This window comes from Diaphorina citri, unplaced genomic scaffold (genome assembly GCF_000475195.1).
Source record: "Diaphorina citri unplaced genomic scaffold, Diaci psyllid genome assembly version 1.1 scaffold2279, whole genome shotgun sequence".
NCBI classification, from domain to species: domain Eukaryota; kingdom Metazoa; phylum Arthropoda; class Insecta; order Hemiptera; family Psyllidae; genus Diaphorina; species Diaphorina citri.
Window position 1 is genome coordinate 1 of NW_007379704.1, and position 10,416 is coordinate 10,416.

The 10,416-nt window shown below is 36.1% G+C and overlaps 1 long non-coding RNA gene across 1 annotated transcript; it reads right to left on the reverse strand.

The window, feature by feature from the left end:
* Positions 1-7,140: 7,140 nt before the first annotated feature.
* LOC113471312 lies at positions 7,141-8,861 on the reverse strand. Its single transcript, XR_003394060.1, has 3 exons — positions 8,604-8,861; positions 7,967-8,399; positions 7,141-7,898 (listed from the first exon to the last, which is right to left on the reverse strand). It is a non-coding gene; the product is annotated as an uncharacterized LOC113471312 (long non-coding RNA).
* Between the last annotated feature and the right edge of the window lie 1,555 nt (positions 8,862-10,416).

Consider the following 10,416-nt stretch of genomic DNA (forward strand, 5'->3'; position numbering starts at 1 on the left):
TAAACTGGATTTGACCATGTTAGTATATTAAAGAATATTAAAATAATCGACTTGAATCAATCGGCAAGATATCGGACCAATATCCAGCCAATAAGGTAGGGGACGTAGGGGTCCTCGTATGATAAAAGCAGTTGGAGAACTGGATAGAAATGATATAGACAACTTGAATGCGAAACACGAAATCCTCGGCAGCAGACAAGTCAAAAGTTTTGAGAAAATAAATTCAGAACCGGCCATGCAAAGTTCACTCGCCAGAGGATATATGATAAAAGCAGTTGGAGAACTGGATAGAAATGATATAGACAACTTGAATGCCAAACACGAAATCCTCGGCAGCAGACAAGTCAAAAGTTTTGAGAAAATAAATTCAGAACCGGCCATGCAAAGTTCACTCGCCAGAGGATGTACTACAAAGTCCGATAAAGACACTTCTCTTCGCCATTAAATTTGGTTAGGTTCATGGACGTTTAGGACCTCTCAGAAAAATAATTTTTCGTCTCTTATCTCATGGACAGAGTTTCAATTTTTCAGTCATTTCAGCAAATCGTTGATCCACTATTCTTCTCTCACCCAGTATCGCGTCTACTCTACCCAGATATAGCTACATGTACTTTAACTTCATTGTATAGCGTTAATTAAAATAATTACATGTACGTATGTACATTTTGTCATTTCAGCAAATCGTTGATCCACTATTCTTCTCTCGCACCCAGTATCCCGTCTACTCTACCCAGATATAGCTACATGTACTTTAACTTCATTGTATAGCGTTAATTAAAATAATTACATGTACGTATGTACATTTTAAATGTATGTCCTTTTTCTACATACCTCTTGTGGAACTAGTCTGTAAAACCGAGTCCGCAACACAGACCAGAAAAATGCTCAGGACTTATTTTAGACTGGTACAAGGCTGTGTAATCAAAGGAAGTAAGGTGTGAAGCAAGTAATTACCAAAATAGTACTTTCGGACAAATACTCGTATTAGGAATTAGGGAAATTAAGAAATTCTGTAAGCTGAATTGTAACAAAATTCCAAAAATAGGCTAGTAGTAAAATAAATTCCATGCTGTCAAAATAGCTTTAAGAAATACTGTTTCAAAGGGGTCCCTGTTGGTGAATCAAGAAACAATTCAAATCATGATTCACACATGCGATCACAACAAAAAGTTTATGATTGTATGGTACAAGAGATTTCATAGTTGGGCATACTTGGTTGAATAGCATAGTCTTTACTTGTTAAGCACTAATCGTCGGATGCCTAATACATATTAGGGATGCCTACAAGTCGCTAGTCGCTAGTGGATTAGAGACAATACTACTTATTAGTGGAGAAATCATATTGGTTCTCATTGAAATACCAAGGTGTGTGAAACACTGGAGTAAATGACTCTGAACATCAGATATTATGAGCTATGGAGAATTATAGTTTCGTCACACTAGTGACTGAGATGGGTTTGTTTAGTAACCAAGAGACCTCTTATAATATCAGACCATGATATTATTTTGTGCATTAGTTTTCTTTTTCCATATTTGACTTTACTACAAAGTCTGACACTTCTCTTCGCCATTAAATTTGGTTAGGTTCATGGACGTTTAGGACCTCTCAGAAAAATAATTTTTCGTCTCTTATCTCATGGACAGAGTTTCAATTTTTCAGTCATTCCAGCAAATCGTTGATCCACTATTCTTCTCTCACCCAGTATCGCGTCTACTCTACCCAGATATAGCTACATGTACTTTAACTTCATTGTATAGCGTTAATTAAAATAATTACATGTACGTATGTACATTTTAAATGTATGTCCTTTTTCTACATACCTCTTGTGGAACTAGTCTGTAAAACCGAGTCCGCAACACAGACCAGAAAAATGCTCAGGACTTATTTTAGACTGGTACAAGAGATTTCATAGTTGGGCATACTTGGTCGAATAGCATAGCTTTTACTTGTTAAGCACTAATCGTCGGATGCCTAATACATATTAGGGATGCCTACAAGTCGCTAGTCGCTAGTGGATTAGAGACAATACTACTTATTAGTGGAGAAATCATATTGGTTCTCATTGAAATACCAAGGTGTGTGAAACACTGGCAATAGACATCATTATCTTGACCAGAAGTTGACGGTAAGAATGACAGATCCAGTTATTTTTGCCTTTTTTGAAAAGGTAGACGTTTGAAAGTCACTTAAGGATTGTATGAACATGTAGGAAATTTTGGTAAGTCTCAAAAGGTGTCCCAAAAGAACGGAGAAATAAAATAGACGAATTAGAAGCAAACATCAAATAGAAATTTAATGACAATAATGCACGGAATTCAAGTGAGCTTATTTGAAAAACTTCATAGCCGCAGTCACAACAAGATCAAAGGCGCATACGTGGAACTAAAAATACCAGACTAATAACAAAGATGTTGCATGAAAATATCGTAGAAATATGAGTAAAGACGGTTTCTAAAGTACACGTAAGTACTATTTTCCTTTCGAAGTGGCGTATTATTTACGAGTGTGTACTTTACTCCACAGCTGTGAGCTATGTGTAAATGACTCTGAACAGATATTATGAGCTATGGAGAATTATAGTTTCGTCACACTAGTGACTGAGATGGGTTTGTTTAGTAACCAAGAGACCTCCTATAATATGACCCATTTGCTGATCTATCCATTCGCATGAGTGAAGTTACTCTTACAACTTCTACTAGAAATCTAGTCCAGACAGAAGAGATGCCTAGATGGCTAGAACATTTTCTCAGCGCTATAAATCCTGGATTAGAGACAATACTACTTATTAGTGGAGAAATCATATTGGTTCTCATTGAAATACCAAGGTGTGTGAACACTGGCGTTACTCTTACAACTTCTACTAGAAATCTAGTCCAGACAGAAGAGATGCCTAGATGGCTAGAACATTTTCTCAGCGCTATAAATCCTCCTAGTTACTCTTACAACTTCTACTAGAAATTTAGTCCAGACAGAAGAGATGCCTAGATGGCTAGAACATTTTCTCAGCGCTATAAATCCTCTTCCTTGTCTATTAGACTATCTTCCTATCATAAAAACGTATCTAGGAAGTTGAAGTTTTTCCATAGGAAGTTCGCATCAAGTTCACTATGCTCATGGAGTCATGCGAAGTCTGTGTTCAGTGCAGCGTTACACCTTACTCTGATTATCGCTGAACCTCGGCTAGAGCGACTTGCAAATTATGAATTGCCAGGAGATGATTAAGACATTATGATGCAATCTGCGACCGCGAAGTTTTCTGCGGTTGTGGTTTAGACTGCGCCGTGGTTATTATAATCGCTCTGGTTGGGAGCAGGCAAATTGGTCTGCTTAACCTTGTACCGCGAGATTGGACAGGTGAGTCGACGTCTGAATGAGCAAGGGACGTGGGTGCTAAATTGTTCCGTCTGGTTTCCACACAGACTGCGCCGTGGTTATTATAATCGCTCTGGTTGGGAGCAGGCAAATTGGTCTGCCTAACCTTGTACCGCGAGATTGGACAGGTGAGTCGACGTCTGAATGAGCAAGGGACGTGGGTGCTAAATTGTTCCGTCTGGTTTCCACAAGTGACCTGATTGGGGCAGACGCCGAGGATGGGGAGATAATTTACGATGTGAGATACTTTTTAGTAACTTTATTTATAACCATCGCGGTTCATTATTGTTCAGGTAATTATGGATAAGTTATGAATTATTTAACAAAGATGCCTGTAAGGATAAAGAATTCAAAACAAGATAAGACAAGAAGATGGATTTCACTTCAGAGGTGAACTGAGACAGTTTTTTCGGTCTATCTTTCTTAGACCGTATTTCACCAGCATTTCTCTCTTCGCTTGAATCTCAAAATATGAGCAATCATTTTTCATCAGACATCCTGTATACGAATGTTTCCTATAGATAAAATACATTCTACACAAAGTTTCATTGTAAAGTTTCTTAACATGTTGTTCTAAAGGTACACGGCCACAGCAAGATACCTCCTTTTTGTACGGGAGAGCCATGCCAGCATGCAAATCCTCCTACCAGACCTCTAAAGCTTTGACAGAGATTAATGTCTTTATTATGTGAGTCCATAATATAAATGTCAGACGATTTAATTGTTCTGTAATGAGTTTGAGATTATGCATTTTTCGCCATGTATTCGCTGTATTGTTGGGATTATTGTTCTTTTGCTTCGAGCCATACGTATATGATTTCAATTGTTTCTCTTTAATTCTTTATTAAGAGGTTCGTTTTGCGTTTCTCTATTCGTTATGGAGGACTTTGCCATTCGCGCGCGCCACTTTGTTATATGTGTGTGGAGATAATTATTTAAATTTATATTTCTCTCCCCTTCGTTCAGTTCCATTCATTTCATATTCCTCAGCAATGATACTGATACCATGCATCTCGAGTAATGTAATATCTTGTACATGTGTTCGCATTAGAATAATGATGCTATAAAAACTTATTCGAATTTAATTGACGCTTCATCTAAAGGTGCTGGTCGTTAATTGTGAAACTGTCCCAAGTGTCTATTGTGTGTGATTATGATTTTGATGTCATCAGGTGTTCTGACCCATGAACACCTGCCTGACATTTCCATGAGAGCATCAATTGCTGCAAAAGCTGAAGATGTCTGATTGTCTGAGCAATGACCTTGACATTCCGTGGGTCTAAATAATTTTTTACTCACAGGTTGTCCATGTTTCGCCACGGAAAACAAAATCTTCTTTTATCACACATTTTCTAGAACATATTGGGAATATTCCTACTAAATTTCAGCTTTCCAGGTGTTGGTGTTCTGAAGATAAAGCGCTGAATGAGTGAATGGATGGCTCTCGCTTTTATATACGCTTTTATATACATGTATGAAAGAGACTAACAGAGCGATACAAATGAACTCCAACTAATCATTTTGTAGAACTTTATAAAGAATAGTTTCCAAAAAACGGTATTTAATTAATTTGGAAATTGGACTATAAAAATTCATCACATAAATTCAGAGCACCACACACAATATTCCAAATGGACTGCATTCTGGATGATTTGATCGTTTTTGGTTTATTCCTGTCTTCACAGTCAAACCGGTACAATACTGAATTATGGGGTCAACTCTATTGGAAATATAGCCATCATTTCCAAATGGCGTGTTAAAATGGATATTCTCTAGTTTAAACGAACTATTCATGTGAATATCTTGAAAGATAAATAAGAGTACATAACTAATATTGATGTATGTTTTTAGCAGTAATGTGTTAAAATGGATATTCTCTAGTTTAAACGAACTATTCTTGTGAATATCTTGAAAGATAAATAAGAGTACATAACTAATATTGATGGTATGTTTTTAGCAGTAAAATATAAAATCCAAAATAACTGGTTCTATTCAACATGAAATCATGGATTCAGTCACTAAAATAATCCATAGGATGTGTCCATTTAAAATTTAAACCAACATATTAATAACAGATATGGTAGAAATAAATAAAATATGGTAGATGACAAACTAGGTATGCCTAAATTGAGACATAACAACTGGTTGTATTCAACATGAAATCATGCATGGATTCAGTCACTAAAATAATCCATAGGATGTGTCCATTTAAAATTTTAAACCAACATATTAATAACAGATATGGTAGAAATAAATAAAATATGGTAGATGACAAACTAGGTATGCCTAAATTGAGACATAACTTATTTTAGATATTTGTGGAAATGCGTGCAGGTCTTGAATGAATCATCATTGAGCAATTTTTGATTCCAAATCCCAGTATTTTAGATATGTCATCAGAATATTCAGTCGGTTTGCTTTTATGCCCAAATCGCCCGCCTATATTCTCTCTTATCTTTATTGTATCATAAATCAAGCCGATCCTCGGATGGTTCGTAAAGTCTTTGGACTACAAAAACTTTAAATCTTGAACTTTGGGCGAAGAAGATCAAGAAGAAGACGAAGCACATGTGAATACTCTGTGTAGAGAGGAACTGTGTAATCAAAGAAAGTAAGGTGTGAAGCAAGTAATTGCCAAAAGAGTACTTTCGGACAAATACTCGTATTAGGAATTAGGGAAATTAAGAAATTCTGTAATCTGAATTGTAACAAAATTCCAAAAATAGGCTAGTAGTAAAATAAATTCCATGCTGTCAAAATAGCTTTAAGAAATGCTGTTTCAAAGGGGTCCCTGTTGGTGAATCAAGAAACAATTCAAATCATGATTCACACATGCGATCACAACAAAAAGTTTATGATTGTAGGTCTATAGATTGTACTTAAACTGGATTTGACCATGTTAGTATATTAAAGAATATTAAAATAATCGACTTGAATCAATCGGCAAGATATCGGACCAATATCCAGCATACCATTCACAACAAATAATAGAAGGAAAATACAGACAGTATATTGACACCTATGTATGACACTTTATGGAACTTGATCAACCACAATACTAAAGTGGCAGACCAAAACTGCTACTAGTGCCTGGATTAAGGTAAAATATGCAATCCTGTAGTGCAGAGGATAATGTCAAGAATTCATATTCCCAGATCGGCAAATGAAGTCATAAAATTAAAACCGATGCAATCTCGGTCATAAAATTCACTCATCTGTGACAGGGTTAGAAACTGAACGATTTTCTACAAACAAATAAAGAAAATCAGCTTGAAATTTGATTGATTTCTTGATCGGACTTTGGACATGCTTCCATGATTTTGGTTTATTGGTTATTTTTATGGTTATGAGAGGGTTTGTTTCAGTGAATAATAATTTTAATAAGTGCGAATAATTATTTGTCCCTATAAAATTGACCAGTGAAATTTGAAAACTGTTGATTCAACCACATACAAGTATAGTAACATATTTCATAAAATTCTTGGGACGCGTGACAGAAGAAGCGTACTCCTAATGCTCAGGCTATTGCTCCTTTGGATGCCCTGGAACAATCTTTGCGAGAGAAACTGATACGAAGTCACCAGGAACCACAAAACTATGTATCATAAAATTCACTCATCTGTGACAGGGTTAGAAACTGAACAATTTTCTGCAAACAAATAATGAAAATCAGCTTAAAATTTGATTGATTTCTTGATCGGACTTTGGACATGCTTCCATGATTTTGGTTTATTGGTTATTTGTTTGTTTCAGTGAATAATAATTTTAATAAGTGCGAATAATTATTTGTCCCTATAAAATTGACCAGTGAAATTTGAAAACTGTTGATTCAACCACGTACAAGTTTAGTAACATATTTCATAAAATTCTTGGGACGCGTGACAGAAGAAGCGTACTCCTGATGCTCAGGCTATTGCTCCTTTGGATGCCCTGGAACAATCTTTGCGAGAGAAACTGATACGAAGTCACCAGGAACCACAAAACTATGTTCATTCAATTTCATATCTGAAGCCAAAATCTCCCCCATCAATTAGTCTTATCGAAAATCTAAGCACGGTTGCCAAATTAGGTTCATCAATGATCCCAATTAAATTACTCTTAAAACCTGTGGAGGTAGGTATATCTCCTGATAAGCCGAATTTGGAAGACCTTAATGGCCACAAAGGCGTTATTCTGGATGAATATTTTCAGGACACTTCCGCGATTTCGGTCATTTTTCATGGGTCGTTTTCAACCAATGGCATTGGTTTCATGGCCGATAGAACCTGCTTTGAGGGTATCTAATGAGGTGACAAACGTGTCGGTTTCAGATTTATCACCTGTGATAACGCCTCTCCAAAACAGATGGACTGAGAGAATTGTTTTTTAATTAAAAAAATAGTTTCACACAAATCTTCTCACTATCAGCACGAAATTTATCGTCGGGAAGAAATTTTGACCAAAATTAACAACAACAAAAAATAACCACGAATTAGAAATGGTTGAATGAAAAAGGCGGAGGCATTGGTGTAACCCGAATACGAACCTCATAACCACGAATTAGAAATGGTTGAATGAAAAAGGCGGAGGCATTGGTGTAACCCGAATACGAACCTCTGGGTGGATGGCCTTGAACCTCTGGTCATATGGATTAGGTGCCTCTAATACCGGTATCTGGGATTATAGTGATGGCTGGTATGCTAGGAAGACCGAATGGTCGGTCGTAAATCAAAACCTCTGGTCACTTCTCCTCTGGTATCCTCGAATTGATTAATTACCAGAATTTTTACCATTTATCAAATCGAATGGTATTTCTAAATGTAGACAGACAGGGTGGCTCATCCAGGAGTTCCTGTGGGGCTTTGGGTTCACATTTTCAATGTGAGGAGTACAGTGTGGTATCACTACATTAGGTACACCTAACCCTGGGTGCATTAACTCTGACTGGAATGCTGAAGTGTTTTATCAACAAATCATCTTGAAACAATATTGACAAAATAAATGTGCTTCAATTCAATTCTTCCTTCGTCTTCTTCTTTTACTGTACCTATTCCCAATATTATTAAGGGATTGGCGTAACCGAAGTCATTTGACCACAAATGGTATCCAATACCATACGCCCAATTCACCCTCACTAACTTTGACTGCTGTCACTTTTACTGTACCTATTCCCAATATTATTTAGGGATTGGCGTAACCGAAGTCATTTGACCACAAATGGTATCCAATACCATACGCCCAATTACTGTACCTATTCCCAATATTATTTAGGGATTGGCGTAACCGAAGTCATTTGACCACAAATGGTATCCAATACCATACGCCCAATTCACCCTCACTAACTTTGACTGCTGTCAAGAGATTTAAAATTCTTTCCAGTTACTCGCAAATTCTCTGGAGCTACTCTCAAAAATCTATAGAGCTATGTACATACTCTCAAATACTCTCGAGTCTTGAGAGGAACACTTCGGTGATACCTCCCAGTAAGATGAATAAATCCATGGTGGTATCATAAATCTTAAGAGATTTAAAATTCTTTCCAGTTACTCGCAAATTCTCTGGAGCTACTCTCAAAAATCTATAGAGCTATGTTATATACTCTCAAATACTCTCGAGTCTTGAGAGGAACACTTCGGTGATACCTCCCAGTAAGATGAATAAATCCATGGTGGTATCATAAATCGGCGATTTTTGATTCCAAATCTCAGTATTTTAGATATGTCATCAGAATATTCAGTCGGTTTGCTTTTATGCCCAAATCGCCCGCCTATATTTTCTCTTATCTTTATTGTTTCCATTTCTTCTTTTATTCATACCTAGATGATTCAGTACATGATTTGCAGAATCGATTTTTTTGTCAAAGTGACAAGGGGACCGAACTGGTGGTACCATTTATCAATAAGTTGAACTCCGAGAAACATTTGGTAACCACTGTTTTGATGAAGTCACGGTGATAATCTATCTTCTGTGTCTCCCATGAACTCTCCAAACTCCCATTTTGTGTTTCAGAATCTCACAGTGAATGCTCATGTTGAAAAAAGTGTCAAAGATGTGTTTGACACCCTAAGAGGAAGGAGAAGTATTTAAACATACATATACATAGTAGGCACAGAAGAAGAAGAAGAAGAAGAAGAAGAAGAAGAAGAGCGCTTATGCCCAATTAAATCAATTAATACCTGTTACTCAGCTGCTTATTAAGGCATTTTTGAAAAGAAATGTCTGATCTTTCTCTTTTGACATACGCCAGCTGATGTCTGTTGTGAATCATATGCTATTGATACCCATAAAGAAAAATGAGTACTTTTATTTCAAAGAGTTGAATTTCATTCTCAAACTTTAATTCTTACTCCTTGTTGCTGACTCAAATCAGTTTCAATTTTTGTAAAGAACATCATACCTACTCATGTAGCAGACTGAGAACCATACTGTTTACAATAGAGATGAGAGCGCCCTCTATATTTATTGCTGCTGACTACGAACTAGCTATAACAGTAGGTTCTACATTACAAAATACACAAGACAATCTGGACAGTTGGACACAAAACACAAGTTCTAATAGAATGACACACCTCATAAATACTATGTTATAGTTTTATTTTTCCTGATATATTGGCAAGATGGATATCTGATTATATTCGTGCAGTGAAAAACAAATCTACTATCTCACAATGCGCAATAATAGAGGAAATCCACATTTTCTAATGAATCTAGCTCGAATTGGTATCAACTGATTGTTATATTCGTAAATAGTTTTGGTGTTTCAACGTCTCTGGAGATTTAAAACAAATGCATCTAGAGAAGAAAATAAACATCATAACCATGCTTTCCATGCATTGATTTTAAACTGAATTTAATTAAATGAAGCCAAATAAATATGTTTTGAAACATGCTTGAATTTGAAGAAAACAGGAAAATCCCTGATATCCATGATTTTAAGAATGAAACAAAAACAGAAACAAAACCATCAAAAATCATCATGTTAGACATTAGTGAAATAAATGATTTTTGTCAATAAAATGAGTAAAAGATATCATAAGCAATTAGTAGCAAATAATATCAGAAGC